This window comes from Schistocerca serialis, chromosome 3, assembly GCF_023864345.2.
Source record: "Schistocerca serialis cubense isolate TAMUIC-IGC-003099 chromosome 3, iqSchSeri2.2, whole genome shotgun sequence".
Taxonomy (NCBI): domain Eukaryota; kingdom Metazoa; phylum Arthropoda; class Insecta; order Orthoptera; family Acrididae; genus Schistocerca; species Schistocerca serialis.
This window is the reverse complement of record NC_064640.1, coordinates 152,951,105-152,966,026: the sequence shown is the minus strand read 5'-3', so window position 1 is coordinate 152,966,026 and position 14,922 is coordinate 152,951,105.

The following is a 14,922-nucleotide window of genomic DNA, read 5'->3' as shown; positions in this document are numbered from 1 at the left end:
GCAACCACAAGAAGTGGGGCATGTACGTGAGTGAATTCGAAGAAATCATGAATTTGTAAGTAGGCTGTTTAGGTTTTTTTATTGGTAACGCCACCTCTGTATGAAAATCACTGGCTGTGCTGTGGGCAGTCTGTGGCTGCTTTGCATTGTTGTAATACTCGCCATTGTAGTGTTGGGCTGTTGGCTGTTAACAGTGCGTAGCGTTGCGCAGTTGGAGGTGAGCCGCCAGCAGTGGTGGATGTGGGGAGAGAGATGGCGGAGTTTTGAAATTTGTCATGAACTGCTATATTTATATATGATGATATCAAGGTAAATACATTGTTTGTTCTCTATTAATATCTTTCATTTGCTAACTATCCCTATCAGTAATTAGTGCCTTCCATAGTTTGAATCTTTTATTTAGCTGGCAGTAGTGGCGCTCGCTGTATTGCAGTAACTTGAGCAGCGAAGATTTTTGTGAGGTAAGTGATTTGTGAAAGGTATAGTTTAATGTTAGTCAGGGCCATTCTTTTGTAGGCAATTTTGAAAGTCAGATTGCGTTGCGCTAACAAAATATTGTGTGTCAGTTTAAGCACAGTCATGTATAAATTGTTCAAAGGGGACGTTTCATATGTCGACCCTTAGCCTAGGATACCTCACTGGAATCTTCTGATTTTCTCTTGTAGTTTGTGTATTTAGTGTAGCTTTTGTTTATTGCTAGCGCGTAATTGTAGAGAGAATCTCCTTTGTAGTTGTAGCCTTTCATTGTTGGACAGTAAAACAGTTGTGGCATGCATATAGATTTGCACCAAGTATTTCGTAGCTACGCTTGCAATTAATTAGATATTATTTTCAGTGCTATGTTAATGTGTTCTCCTATTTTTGCACTTCAAATTGTGCTTTTCTGTGTTATCGTGTGAAATATTGTGACAATTATGGCGTGTGAAAAACGTAACACTAGGCTCCAAACTAAACTGAGAAATAATAGTGACGACGAGCGTAGCTTATCAGCGCCGCAGAGTAATGAATTTACTAATGTTCAAAGTAGTAATTTGGTAACTGTGCACAGGGAAATGGAGCGGGCGTCAAACAATGGCGTGGACAGTGAAACAATTAGTGAAGAGGGAAGCATTATCGATCGATCGGTCGGCAATAGCTCGCCTCAGGAAGCCGAAATGACAGGACACGATCTCGCAAATACTGTAGATTCAGGTTTTGGATCCTCACCGTTTTCTCAAATAAGTCAAGACACATTTTCTGCTTGTCAAAATGTGAATGTTTCCGGTGTAAATTCACTGCCGAAAAGCACTGAGGAACATGTTTCAGACACCAATGCATTGTTATTACAATTAATACAACAAATGGGACAAACACAGCAAAAGCTTCAGAAGTTAGATACAATGGAACAACATCTTCAAAAGTTAGACACCACACTTGAACAAACACGTGAAGATTTAACTACTGAGTTACATAACATTGAATCGAAATGTCAAAAAGTGTGTAATGACGTAAAAACACAAATTTGTGAGCATTTTCAACCTATTTTTTCGCGGCATGAAAATGCATTACAGAATCACGAAGCAGCCATAAAAGAACTGCAAACCATTGTTCATGAAAATCATGAGACCTTGTGGGCTAAAATTGACTCAGTTGCATCTACCGATTCGGTTAAGCAACTTGCAAAAACTCAGGAAAACTTAAAGGACACAGTAGATTCGATTTCAACACAAATGGACACTCTGAAACTTGGTTCAGAAAAACACACTGAGGAAATGTGTTCACTATCGGAGAAAGTAGCCGAACTTTCGGATCAGGTTACTAACTTATCTACAAAGGTAGATGATGATCTGAATGACACAAGACCTGTAGCCTTCACTGACACAGAAGAGTATGAACAAATTAGAAAATTCAAACAGAATCAAAATCAAATCAATACACAGTACAAAAGAGAAATCCGGGAAGTACAAGATCAGCTGACACAGGTAATACAAGAATTACGTATTTCAGAGGATACTCGCGCCCCAATACGGGAAGAGGGACACAGAAATACGGAACAGCCACAAAATAATAACACAGGGCATTTCGGAAGTTATGAAAGAAATTGGCAATGTGCACCGAATTTTGAGATGGAACGGCCGACACGACCTAACAATGACCGATATGCGACTCGCCGACATGATAATTTTGACTATAAGCTGTTCATTACTACACGTAAATTCAAAACATTTAAGAATTCTGGCAACGACATTCATCCACAAGCATGGCTCCATCAATTCTCGCATTGTTTTCCTCCCAACTGGTCGTTAGAACACAGATTAGAATTTATGTGTGGCTACTTGGAGAATGAACCAGCTGTAAGAATGCGATCGGTAATTCACGATTGCCACAGTGAAGGAGAGTTTTACCATGCCTTCCTCTCAGCATATTGGTCTCAGGCCACACAAGACCGAGTAAAACAAAGCATCATAATGATGAAACGTTTCGAACAATCTGAATTTTCCAGTCTTATGAAATATTTTGAAGACATGTTGCACAAGAATCAGTACCTGTCAAACCCATACAGCCCCTCAGAACTTATCCGCATTTGCTTAATCAAATTGCCTGAACATTTACGACACATTATTTTGGCAGGACGTTGCAAAGACGACATTGAAGCATTTCAGGGACTCTTACAAGAATTAGAAATTGACACTGACAATCGCGGAACGCGAAACCAGGAACACAACAATTACAGGTCACATCCGTCGCAATTCCGCGATGAAAGAAGTAATAACTTGACACGACAAATCTATTCTCACAACACAAATCGTGACCAAAACAGACACCACCCGTATGACAACCGTTGGCAGAGTAGTAATAACTACAGGGAAAGATCACCTCTCCGTGGTAATGACTATCACAGAGACAATAAGAGAAACAGACAATATGGGAACCAAAATAAATACTATCAAGGGAGACAGAATAACTTTAGACGCAACGGACCAGCGCGCAGTTACGATTCAGGGAGAAATTCTCCACCATGTGACCGACAAGAAAGAAACTATGGAATCTACCGACATGACGACAGACGATATGATCGTAACGACAGACCTGAATTGCATCAGAACTGGCGGGATTCAAACAGAGCAGGGCCCCCTCCTCACGGTGAATTTGTAGGAGTTTGGTCTCCAAACCCCAATAACGACGCGCGCCAACAAAGAGACAATAGGCAATGACTCACACCGCTGGCAGCCACAAAACATACTTATGAAACTGACGACGCAGCTGCCGTAGCTAGTAATTACGTAAAAATGGAAGACATTAGGGACATCTTACTCCAGGAACACGACATAAAACATAACAACATTGCATATCCTGTGATTCACATTACAGTAAATGACGTAAAATTTACGGCAGTACTTGACTCTGGCAGTCCCATTTCAGTAATCAGTGAAACAGCCTTTAGCAAATGCAACAAATCGAACGATTGCCCCACACTTCCGTTACGTAAGATTAAATTGCAAGGTGCAATCTTTGGAAAAAGTGTAGATGTACGCCAACAAACCAACTTAGAATTCTTTTGTCAAAGCCACAGCTTCTCTATGAGCTTCCTTATTGTTCCATTATTGTCGACGGAAATTATACTGGGAGTAGACTTTTTGAATGAATACAAAGCAATCTTAAGCTTTCACGATGCTGAAATAAGTTTAGAAAAAGAAGGTAAGTCAGTAGCTTTGAAATTTGAAGATTGGCTCTCAAGCCATGACGAAGAAATTAATCGGCTTTACCTCCTGTTAGACAACAGTTCGGAATTTTCAACGGAACTTGACACTAACAATCACTCTGCAAGTACTGACAGGGATGATGTCGACAGCATATTTAAAACTAATAAGTTAATTCAGAATAAAATTCAAACAATTGAGAATTGTAATGACACTGATAGGCAGGACCTCTGAGATTTTACAAGCACATTCCACAGTTTTTACTCACAAAACAGGAACAATCAAGGGATTTCAATACCAATTTCGTGTTCGTGAGCATACTAAATTTTGTGTTAGACCATACGTAATTCCGGCGCATTATAGGGACCGTGTTAGAACAGAAGTACAATCTATGCTTGATGAGGGCATTATTGAGCCTGCAGTAAGCTCATACAACAATCCATTACATGTTGTTGAGAAGAAAAATGGATCGATCAGACTTGTCTTAGATTCGAGACAAATCAATACTATCATTATTCCTGAAACAGACAGGCCGCAAACGTTGGAAGAACTTCTTCAAAATTTTAATGGTGTAAAAGTGTTGTCTTCCATTGATCTCAGATCCAGCTTTTATCAGATCGAACTTCATCCAGAATGTAGAAAATACACAGCTTTCCTTTGTTTCGGCGTTTGTTATCAGTTTCGGAAACTTCCCTTTGGTTTGAACATTTCTTCAGCAGCATTCATTCGCGGGCTAAATTCCATATTACCTGAGTTCTTAAAACGTCACATCACCTTATATGTGGACGATATTCTAATAGCAGAAGCTTCATGGGAACTACATAATCGCATCCTCAACAGTTTGTTACGTATTTTTGCAGAATCTGGAATTACAGTTAACTTGGAAAAGTCTGAATTCGGTAGGACAAAGGTGAAGTTTTTGGGACACATTATTTCTTCTGAAGGCATTCAGCCGGATCCTGAAAAGTTACAAGCAATCAGAGCCATTCCAGTTCCATCCACAAAAAGACAAGTCCGCAGTTTTCTAGGTCTCGTAAATTTTTACCGTCGCTTTCTGAATATGCAAATTCTTGTTACACCAAAACTTTGTTCTCTCACTGGAAAAAATACTATTTGGAACTGGGACGAACAAGCACAATTGGAATTCAATTCTTTGAAAGAAGCGTTACTTCACGCGCCAATCTTAGCTCATCCAGATCTGTCACAAGATTTCTGCCTTAGCACGGATTCTTCTAAAGTCGGTCTTGGTGCCCATTTATTTCAAGAAGCCATAGAAAATGACACTACCGTTCAGAAAACCATTGCTTTTGCTAGCCGAGTGCTAACAAAATCTGAAAAAAATTATTCCGTTACTGAATTAGAAGCTTTAGCAATCGTTTGGGCATTTAACAAATTCCGTTTCTTTCTTTCTGGTAAGCACGTAAAAGTATACAGTGATCATCGTGCATTACAATTTCTTATGTCTTCAAAATTAAATCATGACAGGTTAAAACGTTGGGCATTGTTTCTGCAAGAATTCCGCTTCACAATAGTCTACATTCCCGGCAAGGAGAACATTGTTGCGGACGCACTGTCTCGCGCACCGGCTGGGCTTGAGAAAAGTAACACAGTAGGCAACCTCGAGAAAAATTTCAGTATTCTTTACATTCAGAAAGTCGCCTTTGAAAACTTCATCGCCACATCTTTAAAGGACATTGCTCATGAACAAGATAAAGATCCGATTTGGAAAGACATCAAGAGCAAATGGCATGAAAAGACACACACACAGATTCGGCATTATTATCTGGTTAGAAACAACATACTGTTCAAACGCTGCACTGTTGATGACAAGCTATGGGTACTTTGCATTCCTGACGATTTTGTTATTAAGCTCATTTGGTACATTCATTTCAGCTACGCACATTTTGGTCCACGAAAATGTTATCATATTCTTCGAACGACTTGTTATTTTAACAATATGGAAAAAAGAATTCGAAGAGTCTTGTCTATTTGTAAACTTTGTCAAAAGGCGAAACCATCTACTGTCTCACATCGTGCTCCGTTGTTTCCTATTATTCCTTCTAAATTAAAAGAATTTGCTGCTGTTGATCTCTTGGGACCGCTTGTCAGAACATCTAATGGATTTTCGTACGTTCTAGTCGCTGTTGAACTTACTTCAAAATTTGTTTCTTTCACTCCGTTACGTAAAGCCACTGGACGATCTGTATCCAACGCCTTTGTTAAAAATTTCTTACGTGAAGTTGGACACGTTAGCAAAGTCATTTCAGATAACGGATCTCAATTCAGATCCGCTGTTTGGTCACGCATGCTTCGGAATCATAAAATCAAACCTGTTTTTATTTCATTGTACTCACCACATTGTAACCCGTCTGAATGGATTATGAAAGAAATCAATAAGCTTTGCAGACTTTATTGTCACAGGAAGCATCAGCATTGGGACAGATATCTACAATTATTTCAAAATGTGCTGAATGAAATGCCTCATGATTCCACTGCTTTACCACCTACTCTTGTACTGAAGAATGAAGAACCACCGAACAGAATCAGAGAGCTTGTACCTTTCCCGAATACACGTAAACTTCGACACAAAGACATAATTGATTTGGCTCTTAAAAATATAAAATCTGCAGCAGACAAAAGGAGAAAACTACACGGCAAAGCAAATGCAAAGAAATTGTATATTGGTCAGAAAGTTCTCATTAAAGCTCATTCATTGTCACATAAGAAGAAACACTTGAGTCACAAATTCTTTCTAGTTTACAATGGACCTTACAGAATCCGACGTATACCACATGATAATTGCGTTGAAGTTGAAACTCTGCGTACTAGGAAGAGTAAAGGTTTACACCACATTTCACACGTAAAACCGTTTATTGAAAGATAATCTGCTTTTTTAACTTTGTCTTTGCCATAAAACTTTTCACTTCACATTTCTAGTATGCTTTGTCTGACTAAAGAAACTGTTAACATGCAACAATGTTTGAAGTTAAATATCCAGTCTAGAACCTAGGGAACATTTTTAAACAGAAATTACGAATGCATTGTTATAGTGAACAGACGACACAGTGTTGTATTTGTACATTCTTGCTTGTTAGTTGCACGATTACGTAACGACTATCAGGCTTACATACTTAGGACACATACTGGTACTGCTAATGAGATTTTAATGCAACATTTTGGTTTACTTGAAAATATATTCTGGATTTAAAGTACTTTCAGTGAGATACCAGATGGCACAGTGGTTAGTTTACGTGACAGCTACACGATTTTATCACGACGCTACTAATGAGTGACAATTTACAAAGTTGCTTTTGCAGTGTTTCTGTTTTATATCTGCACAGTTTTTCTGAATTCTTCTGGAAAGTAAAACATGTTTTAGTAGTAACTTTTGTGGTACAGCAACAATGAGATTGTCTTTTCCGTAGCACAGCAATACGTTACAGCACAGTACTTTCTTCATCACGGTAATAAGCGTAATAACTAAGATATCTATACATAAAGCATTTCACTTTTGTTTATCATGAGGTAAGTACATTGACTTCTGCAGAACTTGGCTTTCGGAGGACGATAAGTACGACACTTCCACAGAATTATCTTACAGCAAGACGCACATTTAGCGCTACAGGACACGCATTTGAGAGATTTTGTACTTAAGCCATTTATTTTTCAAGATTTTTGAATTACAAAGAAAGTTTTCCGTGATATATTTCATTCTATTGCTGTAATCTGTAACACCTGAGGGTATAATTACATTAATCCTCAGGGGGGTATACGCCTACTTTGTGTACCATGTGTTTGGCAACCACAAGGAACCCTAGCTAATATGGTATTTGCTTATACAACTTTACACATCGGTACCATATTTCTCTAACACACAAATTACACAGCTATCTGATCAAGTAACTGAGAGATAAACTTTTTTTATTACATCAGTGACAGATGTTTACGCAATTACACAGTTGGATAACTTCACACTTATGAAATTGTATTTTGTCTGTACTTTGTGAAATGCTCATATTTTTTCGGAACCATTGTGATACTATGAGAGCTTTGAATGATGTATTTGGTATGGATTCATGATTTTTAAAGTACGTTTGAGGCAGATGACACTTTTGACATGAGCAGAGAATTTTTGTAATTATTGGAGGAAGCTACGACGATTTTGAGATTTGACTGAGGTGTTATGATGTTATTTTTATGACGACGATGTGTATTATGCTGTTGAGATATGTTTATGATCAATAAGATGAGGCTACCGTATATGAGGAATAAGAAGTATGTTGGAAACCAAGAATCGTGCTTTAAGAGTTATGAAAGTGCGTAAATGCGTGACTGTATCACAATGCTGACGAATGTTTTATTTGGACACTTATATTTATAGAATTTTCTTTCTACAGATTTGCAACGCTAATTCTTGACCTGTGAAATATTTTTATGTGAGACTGTCACTGTAGCGGAAACTGGTGTCATAAATATTGCCGTAAGAAAGTTAAGTGACCACCTGCACGTAATGCGTCGTGGGCACGCAGCTGTGTCAAACACCTGGAGAACAAGCCATTAGGGTGTGCCTTTCCGGAAGCACAGGTAGAAAAAGAAAGAAAAAAGGCAGGCCTTTATCCTCGCCATTGGCATTCCTTTAGAGAAAATATTGCAAATGCGACACCCTCATTACTTCCATTAACCTTGCTATTGACATTCCTTTGTAGAAAGCATCGCAAATATTACACGCTCATTACCTGAAAACATATGATTACTCGTACTTTGTGCTAATTACTGCAATGCTTATGAATTGATGGGAAATATTCGTACATCTGCACACCTGATTATGACAAGTGTCTTTCTATGAGAGTTGAGAGCTACTGACTTACGAAATGCCACATGACTATTGAATGATATTTTTAAGCTTTGCTTTTCGTAGTTGCTTATTTCACTTGATATCTGGTTTCCAGCTGTGTTGCAGCATTGCTTTTTTAAAATAAAATGCATTTGCTAATTTGAACACTTTCTGTCAACAGATCTATTAAATAATTATTTTATGATCCACATTCTTTAAAAAAGGAGCACTTGGAAAGGAAAGAACAATAAGAAGGAACTAGTAACAGTAACACATAATTTTCAAGTACATGGTAATATTTCTTTTTACAATCAGTTGTTGTGGTGCACCACTTTAATTACTTAGACATTAAGATGTGATTATACATTTCCCTTATCTGCATTGTTATCTTTAGTGTACTATTTTTTTTGCTTGAGCTATGTCATGTTTAGATATAAGCTGCTGTTTGCCAGGCATAGTGCTACTGAACTTTAATTTGTGTTACTCTGCTAAGCCAGATTTATTTTTTTGTTGCTGCACATTGGCTCATATTAGTTGTAATGTTGCATTGCTTGGTAATTTAGATTTACTGTAGCTTGCTTTGCAATTTTCCAATTTTTTGGTCATTGCTGTTTGTGTTACTTATTATGTGCTGCTGCATTGCCTCGTCCCTTAGTTTAGCATCTGAGCTCAGTAGATTTAAGTTAGCTTAAGAGGGGGTAGCCTCTAAGAGAATGAGTTGCGATGAATTGGAAGAAATGCATTGAGAAAACAGGTTTAGGTAGGATTTTCTTGGAAATAAATGTTGAGGTAAGAAATGTGTGAACATATAAATACAGAAAGCATGCTTAGACAGAATTTTTTTGGTGGAAACAAAGGATGAAATAAGAGGAAAGATATATGAAGTTTTAGGTTGGACTGCAGTACCACATGTTACACTGAAAACGAACCCTGTCCTTTCCTATTGGTGTTATCCCACTATGTGTTTGTGTACCCTTGTGTATTTGTTTTCTTCCTGTCTCTGTGTAGTTTCATATAATTTTTTCTTCTTTTAATATTAAGCTACATTCACTATGATGAGGAATACTGTTATCCTCGAATATAATTGGCATTAATAATATGTTATTTACTTTGTAAAGATGTTAGACATTATTAATTCTGTTTTGTTTTAATGCTCATGTGTAAAGTTGATGTTTCAAAAGTTATTCTGATCTTTTATGTATTTACTTATGTCATAATTCCTGTAACACTGATGTATATGTTTATTTCTATTCTTTTGTAAAGCCCCTATTACTACAAACGTTAACTGTATTATTATGTTTTTAATGATGTGTTTTGTACCTTTGTTATCGTATTCTTATGTTATAAAATTGTAATTGTCACCAGTTCATGATAGTATTAACTTGTTAGTTACATTTCACTGCACACGTTTCTGTTGGTCATAGTATATGGACAATATGTGAGAAGTAGGGACTGATAGTGTTTGCACGTGTGTTGATAATTCAGCAAGGGACTGGATAACAGCATTGCTCGTTCTAAGGACAATTTCAAAAAACTTTGTGAGTGCACAAGTGGTGGTTATGGACTTGCTATATTAACTGCAAGACTCTTCACTGGTGATTGTGCACCTGCACAATCACAACAGATGGCTGCTGGTCATCTCTACCAGGACTACAGTGGGCCTGTCCACACTTTCTACAAGGACTGCAGTGGGTCTGCACCTCTGGTGCCCCACCAATACCATACTCTCTACCAGGACTACGGTGGGTCTGCTCTGTGATGACCTACCTACCAATCTTCTTCAAACCGTCGAATGACTCTGCTGTGGGTTTGCTCTGTTGTGGCCCATTACCTGTCAGCATGTCAAGAGTCAAGACTGCATGGAAATCCACTACTACCGTGTGCATTTTTTTCTACTGCTCAGACTTTGAGAAAAACACTACTATTTTACCGTGATGAATGATCAGGACTGTCTTTATGGACTGTGAGAAAATTTTAGCTTTTGACCAACATTGTATCAATAAGTGTGTGCATTTGATATGTTTGTTATTGTAATTATGAAAAATTTTATCAAATCATTATTGGCCACTGCCCAAAGAAAATTTGTAAAATTTTTTGTGGGGAGCATGGGGGCTATGTAAGTAGGCTGTTTAGGTTTTTTTATTGGTAACGCCACCTCTGTATGAAAATCACTGGCTGTGCTGTGGGCAGTCTGTGGCTGCTTTGCATTGTTGTAATACTCGCCATTGTAGTGTTGGGCTGTTGGCTGTTAACAGTGCGTAGCGTTGCGCAGTTGGAGGTGAGCCGCCAGCAGTGGTGGATGTGGGGAGAGAGATGGCGGAGTTTTGAAATTTGTCATGAACTGCTATATTTATATATGATGATATCAAGGTAAATACATTGTTTGTTCTCTATTAATATCTTTCATTTGCTAACTATCCCTATCAGTAATTAGTGCCTTCCATAGTTTGAATCTTTTATTTAGCTGGCAGTTGTGGCGCTCGCTGTATTGCAGTAACTTGAGCAGCGAAGATTTTTGTGAGGTAAGTGATTTGTGAAAGGTATAGTTTAATGTTAGTCAGGGCCATTCTTTTGTAGGCAATTTTGAAAGTCAGATTGCGTTGCGCTAACAAAATATTGTGTGTCAGTTTAAGCACAGTCATGTATAAATTGTTCAAAGGGGACGTTTCAAATTCATTAACAAACGAGAGCACTGGATTTACTCCAGAAGAAATCCTGAAAAAGACGAGAAGTAAAAGTCTAGTAGAAGACCTACTAGAATTTTCAGATAGAGTTGAATTAGATTATGATAGTAAAAAGAACTTAGTAAAAGACAAGATGAGAAAACAAGCAGATGCGAGAATTCGTCGTCATGACGAAAAAGTAAGGAATCCTAAATTCAAAATAGGTGATCTCGTTCTTGTAAAAACACATGAAAAGGCAAGTGAAATTAATAACGAGATCAGCAAATTTAAATATATATATAATGGACCATTTAAAATAGTGTCCATACCCAATGTGAATGCTTATTATTTAGAGTACCCATTAACAGGCAAACGCATGGGAGTAAGAAACATAGTGGATCTCAAAAGGTATGAACCACGAATTCTACCAGATTGAAAATAAATATATAAATAAATATTAAAGTAAACCAATATGTAAATAGTTTTGTTTCTTTTGTTCTATGTGAAAGGTAAATGTTCACTAAAATATGTTACAGTATTCTAATGAAACTTCTATTTTAAGTAGAGACTAAACAGACTGGGAAAGACTGAGCTTCTAAGAAAGCCTTAATAGATGTGTAAATAAGTGTTGTGGAAGAGGTAGAAAAGTGAGGAGGTAAAGTGAAAAGGATGGGCTATAAAGTAATAGGCGCATAACGTGTGTTTTACTTGCCTGAGATAAAAGAAGTGTATTTAAAATTTTTGTAAAAAAGATGTTTAAAGTGTACTGTGTTTAGAAGTAAGAAAATTGGAAAGAATTTATGTAAATCATTTATGTAATGTTTAGCAGGAAAGATAGAAAGAATTGGTGTTTAATTTTAAATAAGTAATATAAGTACCGAGGTGTATCAGTAAGAAAGGGAAAACCCTTGGTAAAAAGCTTAACGAAAATTTCAGATTCATTATAGGAGAGACTTCTTATTGAATTATCACTGTTAGATACTTCAATAAAAAGTGGGGCATGTGTAACGGAACTGAAATGATGGTGGGCTGACAGTAATTTGGAGCCCGCGCGTCAGAAACGGGCGCGCTGGTGTGAGACTGCCAGGGAGTGCACCCTGATGCCATCTATTGGCGAAACTGGGAATTAGCGCTACCTGTCAGACAATGCACTAAGCTCTCGGAGTCAAATGTATTCTTTTTCTTGGTAATTATAAGTTATTACTGTATGATTTAATGTTATAAAGCGCTAGTAGTAAATTATTATGACTGGTATGAACTCCAGGGTAATAAATATAAATATTCTTAAATACTAAATGATTTCGGTGAAAAGGTGGTAGGGGAACGCCCCCACTCTTGGTGATACGAGCGTAGCTAGAGGTAGCTGGAGACACAGGGACTGAACAATGGAATGGCCTGGGGAGTGTTGACGTGATCGGACGTGCATAACTGTGCTCACGCAAAAGTGATTGTGCAACAGCGAAGAGGCGAATATCGTCGCCGTTTGTGGAGTAGAACGCGACGAATGGTTGTCGAAGCCGTCTCCATGACACTGGGGCTGATTGTAAGAGTTCTTGCGCCCAGATTTTATGGCGGACGTGCAGTAGCTTATACGAGTGCTACAGCTCGTAGTTCCAGCCGCCACTAAGGGCATGAGGCGTGAAGAGCTGCGTTAGCCACATGCATCTCACCACCAGCACCGACGCGTCTACCCAAGGCAAGACTGCTTGCAACTGTTAAGTCGAACTTTGTATACATGTAAAAGGAGAATACCAGTTTTCTTTTATGCAAGTGCAGAGGACAGAATATAGTAATGAGTAAAATTACGACGCATGTTGTTCATTGTAAAGTGTAGTAACCTCAAACATAGTGTAGTGAAATCAGACTGAGGCCACCATCGCCTCTTTCATTTACAATTCTTTTGGTTGTAGAATACTTTAGCGTATAAGAATGTTGAAAAGAGCAATGGTTACACCAGAATGAGTCGCCTATTTATAGTTACTTTAATTTTTCTGAGTAACCTTTCAAGTAAAGTCACTTAACTAATTCTATATCAATTGTCCAAAGAGTAATATCCAAAATCATTAAATAAGTTGAAGGATAGAATTTTGTTAACCTAAGTTGCATAAATTGTCTTGGTGGTAATTACCAAGCCAACTCACAGAAATTGAGAGAGTATTTGCTTTGCAGAATCACCTAGAATGATCAGAAATAGTAATATTCAGAATTAAGTTTAAATTCAACTCAAGCCGTTTCACTTTGAAACGAGCCAAAAAATTGATTTATTCTTTTGCTCCTTCAGAGCTGGCGACCGTAGTTATAAGTATTTTCAGGAGTATTCGACGGTAAGTCTGCTGCTCTCGTCGTGCTGATAGGATTATCCACTGCTGCTAGCAGTGGTGATTGGATACATAAGCTCACTACCAAGTTAAGTGGGTCAGGTAGGCAGTGTTACCGTGTGAACTGTAGGGCACTGTAGGCCGTGGATCGAACCCGTTCAATCATCACAGCTCTTTGGGAAATAGTCCGGTTAGGAGTGTACTAATCCAATAGGTAAATACTGGCGAGGAACGGTCAAAAATGTATACGCAAGTGAATTTAGCAAGGTCCATGTAGCACCTAGTTAATGTGGTGCAATGGCGAGGGTAGGAGTGGAGTAAAGGTGAGCTGAGCTTGTGGCAGCTGTGCTGTATTCAAAGATTAACAACGTGAATTCACTACTACCTCTTACCATTAGGACTGAGCTGTTTACGGTTGAAATACGTAGCAGTAAGCGCAAAGGCGTGACAGCTACAAGTCCGTATTGGCTTTATACATACGGAATTAGGAATCGGGTCATTCCGTCAGTGGAGGGGGTTAAAACAACCGAGTCAGTTGAGAACATACCCCATTTACTGATGGAAAGATTCGGCGGTTCGGTCGCACACTGGATGTGCTTCATTTTTCTGCCATCACAGATGTATTTAGTTTTGCACTAATATTTGACTGTGTGTTACTGTCGAATCTCAAAGACCCTTAACTTATTCAGGATTTTCCCAATATCCAGCGACGCTCCTAGTCTTTGTACCTGGACTCGCTCGTAGCGGTCACCTAGCCGCGGCGCGCCCTGAGACATCAGCCCGCTAGCGCTCTGCCATACCACAAATTCAGCACTTCTTGTGCCAATTCAAAGCGGCCCATTAGCTCACCAATGTACACTTAATGATACAAAGTGCAAAATCGTAACCACCGTGATACTTCTTTCCTACAATTTACGAGCATTCACATTCTCTTTACAATGTTGCTGGGTACATTTAATTCGTAGAATTTGATTCCGCGAGGAAACAATCTAAATAAACAATAAAACGGAATGTGTACAGCAAACAAGAAGGGAAAACAACAGGATAAATAAGTGAACATAAATATACTATAGAAACAAATAAATAACAGAACATTGCTACATTAAGCATATAAGAAGGTGGTAATGACATTGAGCAAGAGGGGAGACAAATCGGTATATTTCTCGCTTTACAATTTTATGTTTCTGTAGGTGAGAGAATTGTAGGTTACTTAGCATTAAATATAAGCAAAAACCATTTACTTTGTATTTTTTGGGAGTACAGTACAATAATTTAAATGTGGAGATCAGGTTAAATGTATGATTTCAAGTGTTCATAATTGTTAATCTAAGTCATACAGTACATTCGAATGTGTACGTTGTAAATGTCAGAATAAATCGAAATACTGCATTGGATGCAAGTTCTGACAAAGCATAAAGTGGTGTCTT